Genomic DNA, 11,756 nt, shown 5'->3' on the forward strand with positions numbered 1-11,756 from the left:
CAATCCGTACGATCTTGGCCGGTGTGAAAGAATATCCGAAGGAATTTTCAATACACGAGCGATGCCTAAGCTTTCGGTGTGTTGGTGGCGCGCGTCGAGACGCCGCTCCTTTTATTTTCCTTCAATTTCCTTCCTTTCAGGTTTCCCATCAGCCTTTCCATTAATATTAAAACAGGAGCGTAGCCTCGCGAGGGCTGTTTCAAAGAGGGTGGCGGTGATGTTTCAGGCCGTGCACAGCTCTGTCGAGGTACTAACCAGCAAGGACGAGGGTGGGAGGTGAGTGAAGGACCACGGAGGGCGGGCTAAGGGGCGTTCGGCTCGTTTTTCATCTTGATCTTCTAGAGTTACCAATTTGAATCAGCTAGACCTACCATCTCGCCTCACTGCCCGTCCCTTTATCGTAAATAAGTGTGCTTAATTTTAAGGGCTGATTTCTAAGAATAATTTTTTACAGATATGTAGAAAGAAATAGGAAGAATAGAGAGGTCTTTTTTATTTTAGTAGAAATTAATTAATACTCTGACATAGCCGTAATGCAATTGTGGTTATTGTATCCGTCTTCGAGTCGTCCAAAGAAGTTCGGCAAAGACGTTTCGTGGGAAAACCTCCGGTTCTTAGCCGGTAACTCGCGATTATTTATCGTGACCTGACCCTTTCTTACGCAACCCTCGCCGTGGGCAACCCTTCAGAATAGACCAACGGTCAGCGAACCCCGTTTTGGCATTATGGGAACCGGTTTTTCGAATGCGCGCGTACGGCTGCAATTTTTCCGGAGAATTTTTATCACAAACCCGTTCGACCGGTCAACCGAACGTATGTCCAGGTGGTCACTTCCTGGCCACCCCAGTCTGGGTCATTCTTAACTCCCCTTCCTCTCCCCTTCCTCTCCCCTTAACTCTCCTTGCTCGCTACTTCTCAATTCCGCGGCACGATTTGCGAGGACGTAAATGCGTTTAGTAAATCCACTGTCACGTTTCAATCGCCATTTTTTTTATGGAAATGATTTTAACGAGCGCATTTTTAACAGCTTTTATAAACCATATAAATTCAACGACAGCACGTTTTTGGTACCACATATATGGGAAAATGATTTTTAAGCGCGATGATTGTCAAATAACATAACATTTTATCGTACCAATGACATCGAAACTTTCGGCCATTGATTTTTAGAGAAACATCCTGCTTCACCTGTAATTAATCGGGCTTATCGCATTACTAAATCGAAACTTATATGAATAAATATTCAGCGGATATCCACTGCGCATAATACGAGCGGTTGATTTTATGGGTAATATATATGAGAGCGGGAAGTTCGGTAATTAATGGCTTTTATTCGAGAGCGGTGAACGAGTGAAATAAACTCGATCGCAAGTAATTTGAACGTCGTGCCAGTCTACATAAAGCTTTATAAAATCACGCTCGATAGTTTCGACGGTGGGGTTTAATTAAATCCCAACGCGGCCTAACAATTATTTATTTTCTGCCACGATTACGATATTTTTATAATAATAACTGCTATAATAATAACCTGTAATTGCTCTCATCACCGATATAACTCGATCAGATCAATCAAATGACAGGTCAAACTTGGGAATATATATTTTGATTACGACTTGATATCTGCGGTGGAATTTTCACCCGTGGCGGATTAACGTTTCGCGTTGCCATTAATCTTGATACTCGGCCGCGATGCCCGCCGCTTTTTGTCGTGCCTGAAACTAATGCGCGCGATTTCACGTCTGACAAGACGTTGAGAAGGTTAGCTCGCCTCTTCAGTGTTTTACATTTGCATTCGATGGCAAGTTTGTGCGGGGTGGCGGCGGCGGTAGCGGCGGCGGCGGCGGCGGTGGCAACGGTGGGTGGCGGAGGGCGGTGGCGAGAGGCGGCGGAGAAGGGCGAGGTGCTTGGAGGTGATGTTTTGTAAGATCTGCTCGAGAGACCATTCGTCTTAGTATCTGCCTCGGGGGGCGGTGAAATATAAGCTAGATCTACGAGAAAGATAAATGAATCCATCCTCCCGCCTCCCGCCGCCCCCGCCACCGCCCGTTTCCACCCTTACCTTCCTTCCACGCTGCCGACGCTACCCTCTCGTAAGACGAGAGAAAACCACCCGAGACAAGACTATCGTCCTCGCGGCTTCCTCCTTCTCTCTCAAGGAACGTAAAAAGGGGGGCACGCCTCGATTACGCCGATTATAATGACTTATCTTACGTAGCGCGTGTGCCGTTTGCGGGATAACGTCGCGAGTACCGCAATTAATCATATCAAATTACGGCGACCGTATGAGGAACGTGCAATAAATACAACACGGAGATAAATCGGGAGAATGAAGGGAAGAAGGCGGATGACGAGCGTTACTGAAAGTGGGCCGACAGGTGGAGAAGGCGAAACGGCGCGCAAGGTGTGTAAAAAAGCGGCGCAACCGCTAGGGAACAAGATTCAGATGGAGGACTGGAACGGACCGTGGAACGAAAAAACAGAAAAAAAAGAGAAGAAACAATTCCGGTGGCAAGGAAGAAGCCGACGTTTTCACGTCTGGCGGCGTCTGCGGAGTCGGCGCCCGCCCTCTTTCTCCTCCGCCGGATAAGCATCGCTTTGCATACGATCGCCATTTTGCGGGGAGCATAATTTAAATTTCGTTCTATTGTTTTGTCGCTCTTCTTACCCCCCTCTTAGCTCACCCATCCTTGAAGCGGAGTTTCGAGTCGCCGGCTCCGGGGGCCACCCTCGCCCCCACCTTCGTCACGCAACCCTTCGTGCACCGCCGCGCCGTGCCTTCGTGCAACCCCCTTCGTGCCGCCGCCACCGCCACCGCCACCGGCATGGTGGTGTTGCCGTACCCCAGCGGCAGCGGTAGCGGCGGCCATTTGCATGAAATTAGAATCAGAATTTTCTTGCCGGAAAATTGGCCCCTCGCCGCCCAGCCATCTCGGCCGTGACTGAGAAAATTTTAATTAATTCGTCGCCGAGCATGTCGTCACGAAGCTCGAGATTTAGGCCCCATTCGCAACATGTGAGGGAACGATTCGATCGTATAATTCAATCCAATTTAAATGACTCGTTAATTTTGTATTATAATATTTATCATAAATTATATTTATTATATATATATATATATATATATATATATATATATATATATAAGATTTGTTCCTTTCAGAAGGAATATTAAATTAGATGTTTATGTATACTGAAATATATATATTATATCCATAATTACATTCTTCAATAATTTGCATCTTGCTGCTATACGATCGTATCTGTGTGAACAATCGGAGACATTGTTTTACGAAGAAACGCATATCTGATGTATGTACTATAATTTTTAATCGTTTAAGTTACACTGTGAAATCGCGAATGTCGAGGCGAACTCAGTTCTTATGAAAACTTCGTTTTCCCTCCGGGATTTTTCAAGACAAATCAAATTTTACGTAAACGCGACACATTAATTTTACGATGCGTGACATAATTATAACGCACGGCGATACTTGCGGTACCGGCTGTAAGTATCTCACCGTCGTATTAAAGCTCGTAAGCTCGTTATCTTCCGCGAAAGGCACGATAGACCCTTGGCTCTTGCGAAAGGCGATGCACGGCTCCGCCGTAGAAGAGGACCCGCGGAGCGTTTCATACCGTTTAGCCTTTATGGCGTGTGGTTCTCTGCAGCCATCTCTCGAGGTAGCTCGTCGTCGTGCCCTCCCCCTTGCACCCTCCCCGACCGCCCCCGCAGCACCGGTCCTCAGCCTCGGGCTCTCTCGCAAGCTCTCGGCGCCGCGCTACGGTACTACGCCGCGGGAACAATGGACCGAAATAAATAGCCCGTCTTTCGTCTTTTGTTTCTTGGGGGCCCATTGTTGCCGCCCGTAGATAAGAAAACAAGAGACTCTGTCGCCGTGTTTACGAGCCCCGGCCCCGGGGCTCTCCTTGATGCTGCGGCCCCCTTTTTGCCTCGCACGACGGCACGGCACACACCGCCACCTCCGGCCACCACCGTCACCGCTGCCGCGATACCGCCACCGCCATCGCCGCCGCCGCCGCCGCCGCCCCCCTCCCCCCCCCCCCTCCCCCGCTGCCGCCGTCGTCGCTGTCGCCGCCACCTTCCACCCACACGCGCCATTTCTTCTTCCTTCGCAGACGCCCCGTCTTTCTTCTCCGTCTCTCTCCCGTCTTCGTCTTTCGTAATCCTTCTTCGCGCGTCGCGCGACGTTCTTCGAGATCCGACTGACACTACACCGGGCGTTACTGCTTCATTCCACCTGTCTGCCAGATATCGTAAAACTGTACGAAAGTCACATTCGCGGATTTCGAGACCGGCAAAGTCTTTCCGAAAACTGTTGCAATTGAATTATACGGCTAGCTGGATATGCGGTTCGTGCACCGTCTATTGACTTTACGTTCGATTTAAGTGTGTCTGATTATCCTTCTTTTGAGAGAAACTGAATTAAGGAAGAAATTATTGAGGAAAGCAATCTCTAAGATTGTGACATTTATTCTCTCCCTTTTTCCTATTTATCAAAATGAAATGAATGCTTCTGCTTTAAATCTAGTTTGAATGAACATACATGAAAGATCTCGGATAAAACGTGCCGATGGTAGAGGAGAATGACGGACCAAAAATCTGAATTAGCTGCAGCTACCTCGAGCAAATTTAATCAAATAAAACTTTCCTGAATTACAGCTATCATAATTTCGTTTCACGTATAAAATAGAAATTCCTGAATTAAATGATTTCCTCAACTTCAAGTTAATAGCTGACGTTTTACGCGCGATCGCTGACAATTGCATTTAACGGCGAAAGATTCCGGCGGAACAAACCCTTAATTTAATATATGCATGTTTTCCGATCCGCATCTTACCGATTGTCTTTCGAAATATCATCGGAAATGCCACTTAACGACTTCTGTCACGTTCACGCTCTTGATCGCGATGCTTGGCGCACGTTCGAGGGGCGGGGGGGGGGGAGGAGGGAGGAGGGAGCATGAATGCTTTATTTCGGTACAACAATAGAAAAGAATCAGTGTCATAGAGCGGTCTGAAAACGGCATGGCGAGCGGAGCATTCACGAACATTTTGACCGGTGTGTGTCGACCCATGCACACGCACCCCTGGACACGCTGGACATTGGACAGCCGTGGTCCCGTTTGCCGGGGGAGCCTAATTTCGAAAACGGTAAACTGGTTTGTCCAGTTTCCACCTTTATTCATTCCTTCGGCCTTCCTTCCTTCCTTCCGCGCTGTGCACTCGTAGGGTCGACTGGACCCAAAAAGAGGAGAACATCGGGGAACGAAGGGAGACCGCAGTGGCGGTCACTTTTTCGATTCGGAATTCAGTCGGTCAGTTCTCATTGGACACGCGACACTGGGCACAGTCATCCAGGATTTTTCGCGATGATCGGTCGTTCGATCGCGAAAAGTGCGATTTTTTTTTTGGATTTTTCGCGAATGTCCTTCGTAATAGAGTGATACGTGAATCGTGAAACTCACAGATTGTTAAAAATGTTACCATGAAATAGCGCGAAATTAGTGAATAGAATAATAATATCCAATTTTTGATTATTGAAAAAATTTTACATCGACGAAATTTTTGAAAAGCTTATCATAAGTGGAAAGTATGGGGAAGAAAAGAAATGCTATTGTTGAGGAAGATACCGGAGCGAGTCTTGTTCGAACTGTTGCTTGTTCTTCGAGACGGAAGGAATCTGCGAAGGAGGCCGAAGTTTCATGGAAACTCGCGACAGAGACAAAAAGGGTTCTTGGAGTTTCTTCCTGACTCCTCGATCTCCATCCGCGCACCCTCGCGCGATTCCCTCACTTTCCCCGGGGCTTCTCCGTTCCGAGGAGCTCGGTGTAATTCAAATTCGGTTAATTCCGGTGATTTTTCAAAGTTTCATTAGACGCCGCCGGGCGGCAGGAGGTGGTAAGGGGGACGACCGGGGGAGACGTAGCCCCCGCGGGTGAAGTATGGCCCCATACTTTACTCTGCGGTCGGCGAAGGCGTCTTAGGCAACTAAGGAATCCTGGAATAACAGGACTTGCGAGCACGAGGCGATGGTGAGTGGATGAGAGAGAACGAGGAGCAAAAGGGGAAAGGAAGAGGGAGGAAATATAAGGGAGGTGGATTACACCGAGGCAAAGGATTGCCGCGCGCGGTTAGGCGGGGGCGCGGAGAGAGGGCACGGTCGGAAGGAGATCTGAAATTGAAGCTACCTCGATTTAGATTAGACGAATTTATATCGCTCGCCGGGAAAATCGCTCGCGGCACCCCCGAACGGCTGGCAATCGTTTTCTTTGTATAAAAGATTCTCGATTTCGCGATGAAATATAAATTTTTTTTTCATTTATTAATCTTGATTTTTAAATTATGGAATACCAAAATAATCCAGTTTGCGGAATTTGCAGTCTTTCTTCGATCTTTTCTTTGACTTTAGATTCTATAAAAAATTGCTATGTCGAGAAGAATATTTTCACAGATATAATATATCGGAATGCATCGAAAAACAAAGATGGATTCCTCCATTCCAACATCGTTTGAATACATTTTTATACCAGGCGGTATCAGACAATCTTAGAACTGTAATATTTGTAAAAAAGACGTCTTGCAATCTGTCGTAATTTATAGTCGTCGTAAATATCGTTTAAATTACAGTCCGATTACCTGCGAGACTTTCCGGTCGCTTGCCGGTCATCATCGTAATGAGGCCACGCGGTGGCAGTGTACCGGGTGGTGGGATTTTTTTCCTCCCAGAACGTATGCGAGCGAAAGGCGGCGGGCGTACATGCGTGCACATGACGCGACATCTGGCCTCCTCCGATGAATCGTGATTTTTTTCACCTAGTTCTCGGATTTTTCAGCGCGACTTCCTCTCCGATGTCCTTCCGGTCACCTTGCCCGGCTACCTCATCCAGTGGCGACGATTATCTTCGCCGCACGGATGATGGTCCCGCCTCTGTCGACATTCTGTCGCAAATGCCACGTGTCGTCGCTCCCATCGTAAATAAGTTACGATAGAAACGGCTCGACAATTTTCTACCGACGGCGCGGAGGGTGGTAACTTTGTAGCATTCATCGCTACGACGGGGAGCAACCCCTTCGCGTGCCAGCCATGGTCATTCCACCATCTTCCTACGTTACAAGGGCCTCGAAAGTACTGAAATTACGGTAAATTGCTTTGGAAGGCGGTTCCACCCCCGCGTGGCGTCGGCGCGAACCATGCGAAAGAAGCACCCGTGCAATTGTTGTACGCGAATAACACGTCTCGCTGTTACCTGTACTTCGCGATTGGCATGTTGCGGCCGCGTTTCCTTGGATCTCATCCGCTGTGGTTCTACGAGAAACGAATTTGTCGAATGCGATACGAACGAAGGGTGATGCAATTACAGGCATCATAGGGTGAGATATGACGAGGGTCATTACACGATTCTGAAGAAACCGGCGCGGTGGCTGGCGCGAAAATTCGTTGACGCCAGCTGCTTCCCCGCCGAAAGAATTTCCTCGAGGATCGTTCCGGAGGGTGGCATTCCCTTTCGTCTCCCTCCCCTCTTCCGTTCGCCTCCGTTCGACGGTTCCGCGCAGTCGAGAGGAGTCCTTGGCAAGGGATGGTTTTAATGATTTTTGGGGGTTGCCAGGAATGGCACCCTTTCTACGGACGGGCGAAGGCGGGCGCGGAGTATGGGGAATTTTTAAGCCCTTACTTTCGGTAGGAACCCTCTTCTCCGGTACTCTCGTCGTAGCCCTTTCTCCGCAGCTTTTACCCCGGCGAGAAAACCTGGGGGTGGTTTGTTTCGGCAGTACGACGAAGGGCGGACGGGCGGCCGGGCGGTCGGGGGAGACGGAAGAGAAAGACTTGTAGTCCGGGGGTGGGTTAGTCGGTCCTGCGCGAAAGATGGCTGGCAAAATGGAGGGATCTCTTTCTATTATGCCTCGTCCCTTGGCACTGGTCTCTCTATACGCTCCGAAGAACTCCCTTATCGATCTCCGAAAAACGGGACACGCGATATGGAAAGGAGAAAGAGTCTCCGTTGGGGTCTTTGATCGTCGACAGAACGAATGATAATGTATTCTTCTTCTTTGACTTGATTATCAATCAACTGCCTTTCTCTGATGATTTATGCGTGAAGGAAAATATGAAGATAATACTCTCTAATTAAAGATGTGTATATTTAATTTTGCTTGAAATGGCGATATATCATATATCAAACAATGAATTTATTCTAAGAAGAGAATAGAAAGAAATTTAAGAAGAGAGAACAGAATTTTAAGATTTATATTCGAACAATGAAGAAAGCACCGACTATTTTCTTAGTATTTTTTTTCAATCCTTAATATTTTAATCACAAATATATAAAAGGAGTTAACAGTGACGGCATCTCTACTGTTTTTAACAGGCAGGCAGTTTTGAAAATTTGAACGCGGGAGCCAACACATTTTGCAAAACTTCTTCTAAAGCAATTACGATCGCGGCATATGGAAAGCTAAATTTTTGTCGGGACCGCGGTATCTCATTTTTCGCGGCCGTAGTTTGCCGTAACCGCTCGCGTGTGCGAGTTGAGGAGATTAAAAAAAAAAAGGAGACGAAACTCCGAGAAAGTCTCGGGCCGTGCGTTGATGATGAAGCGCGGAAAACGGCTGCGGAAAAGCGCCGTGCGATTTTCCTCTTCGCAGCCTTCGCTTCCCCCCCCCTCCCCTCCCCGCTCTCTCTCCATCATCTCGTCCTCCTCCCGTTGGGAAAGCGGCGGGGAGGAGTGCGCGGAAAGTCGCCTTCATTAGTAAACTTTCGTTTAAAATTTCTGCCGTTCCGTGAGTAAGGGGTGGAGGAGAGGAAGAGGGACGAGGAACGACGCCGAGCAAAAACAAACGCGCCCCTCCACCCAAACTCGATTTTAACTTTCGAGATATAATTAATTTTTCGAGACCGCGCGCGGCCCCGCGCGTGTATCATCGCCGAGAAAAAGAGGATACGGAACGAAAGGAACGAACGAGTCATAATTATCTCGAGACGGTTTTACCCAACGGATGAAATGAATAGTCCGTTGGGTTTTAGCTCTTTAACATCGTCGCTTTGTCGCTCTCCAATTTTACAATACTAGGAACTATGCACGTGATGATGTTTTGAAACTCTTTATTAATCCCATTAGATTAAATTTAATAATTTTAGAAATCATTTCAATTGTTTATATAATTTGCTTCATAAATTTTACTCACACATACCAATTAAGTTTAAAACGTTAAAAAATTGTAGAATATTATTCCAACGAAGTAAAAGACAGATTTTTTTTTTTCAAATAAGACTTTGTGTATACCTACATCTCTAAATTTACAATATTTATGTAACTTCTTCGATATGCGTGTAATTTATTTGCATATGAAAGTGGAGCGAGAAGTTTCGAAATGAAATAGAGACGCGCGTCGAATAAAAAAAGAAAAAAATCGCTTTGCTTGGCATGTTATGAATTTTGTAACTTGCGTCGCTTCGGTAGCCGTAGTACTCTCATTCTCGAAGCGACCAGGATGTGCGCCATGAAATAAATAGTAACGGAATCCTGTGCGAACTCACCACAACTACCATCTCACGCCATACGACGTGAGAACCCATAAACCAGGAATAACAAGCCGAGAGACGAGAAACCACCAGAGCTTCTCGCATATACACGTCGAAAAAGTAGCGACATGGTCGAAGTGTTTGCATAACGTATACGGCGCAAAAATATTATCCGGACGTAACTCGAGAAAATTATTCTCGTGTGTTCGAGAAGGAAGAACAACGATGATTATTAAGCAGAAAAAGGAAGACGAGAGTCACACATCTTACGGAAAGCGGAATATTTTCAAATTAGGTTTGTCATTCTCGCGCAAATTATAATTCATGTAATTATGCCCCTCAAAAGATCCCCGCGTAAAGTTTGTCAAGTATTTGTAAATGTAAATTTATTTACGGGGTAAAATGAGCTTGGGTAATCGTGGCGACGTAAGATGGAACAACGAATAAAGGTAGATTCTCATATATGTATATATATATATATATAAAGCACGAACTGGCGATATCGAATATTGCGAAGATTTCCGGAATAAATTATAGAGGAAATCTATTTCTCATGTGAACCTTAAAGAATATCTAGTCTCGAGTTCGTTGTCGTAGAGGAATTCGGATGATAATAATTTATCAGTATTTTTGCGTCCGGGGAGAGACCGACCATTCTTACGGGGTGACGTTCTTGCGCTTACGGTGTGAAATCGAATTATTATCGACGATTCTTGGCTTAATTCGATAACCATTCGTCCGGAGAAAGCGAAGAATGATCTTTCCGTCTCTCCTTCTCGGCTTCTTGTTTTCCCTTTCTCTCATCCCGTGACTCGGCTCGCTCTGTAGCAGGTTAGCAGCCATCGCGAAGTGCCCGCTGAATTATTCACGGGGATGAAATATTGTTAAAGTGAGGTTTGTATGCAATTTTAATGCAAAAACGGTCGGCAAGGGTAGAAGGAAGGATATTCTTCGGATATCGCCTCATCGATTTCGCGGTTCGTTAAGCCTCGTTCGTTCGCGAATCTTAAGATGAGTTCTGCATTTTAATGGAAACCTAAGAAACGCTATACTTCTAATTAACATATCTTCCACAAGCTGCGCGTAGGACGCGTCATACGCACTGTAGAAGTGTAATTCACGGTATTGCTATTATTTACTCGCAAGTTAAACTCTCCACTTTTCGCTATTTACGGAATTTTTCCGACAAGTTTCTCGATCGGTGGAATAAATCGCGATGAAGGAATGTTTTGCAATTAAACATATCGGCTGAACATCGCGAGAACACTGATAATGCAGGACGAGAAAACGATTTGCGAAACCGTGGATAAAGAGGAGGAAACTGGATATAGAGATGGATAGAGATGGTGACGACGATGACGATGCAGTGGACGGCGAGGCGGAGATGAGAGCTCGCATGAATCGGGAGGGAAAGAGAGCACGAGGATGCACGCACAGCGAGGTTTCTGCGGGCCTCCGCATTAAAACGAGAGGCGAATTCGAGTCTGGCAAAGTTTTAAATGATTTTCGCCGAAGTTGCCTCGCGAGTTGGTTTATTAGGAAAAGTCAATTTGCCCAGAGAGCTGAGCGAACGAGCGAGATCGACGTGGAGCCAGAGAAGCGAAAGGAAAGAGCGAGAAAGAGGCGGGGGAGGAGGGAGAGGGAGAGGGAGATAGATGGATACAGAAAGAGAAAGAGAGAAATGATGCTTTAGCAATGAGAAAATGGAAGATGGAGAGAGAGAGAGAGAGAGAGAGAGAGAGAGAGAGAGAGAGAGAGAGAGAGAGAAAGAGAGAGAGAGAGAGAGAGAGAAAGACTCGACTACTAGTACAGGTCGGAAAAGTCCTACAAAATTACGACGTTGCATTTCTCCTTTCGCGTAACGCCCACGTCGGGGCGGGTACAGCGCTCGATGTCGACGGTGACCAGGGATGCTGCTTACCTTCCAGAGACGTTCACGATCGCGTAGGTGCGGTGAAATTTAAGGCACCTCACGCCAAGGAACGCGAAGCGCAAAGTTCTACGAGGAGTAAATTGCGAATTGAAACTGTAGCATTATATAAAATAATCTTAGTCTCTAGAAATATCTCTCTCTCTCTCTCTCTCTCTCTCTCTCTCTCTCTTTCTCTCAATGAAGTATTTTTCATTGACAGAAACTTAAATCTCATTAAAGCTTGATTAATGAATTAATATCAATCCGATGATATCGAGTAGAAAATATAAAAAGATGTGGAATAGA

Source organism: Pogonomyrmex barbatus, unplaced genomic scaffold (assembly GCF_055798465.1).
Source record: "Pogonomyrmex barbatus isolate J1 unplaced genomic scaffold, ASM5579846v1 scaffold12, whole genome shotgun sequence".
NCBI classification, from domain to species: domain Eukaryota; kingdom Metazoa; phylum Arthropoda; class Insecta; order Hymenoptera; family Formicidae; genus Pogonomyrmex; species Pogonomyrmex barbatus.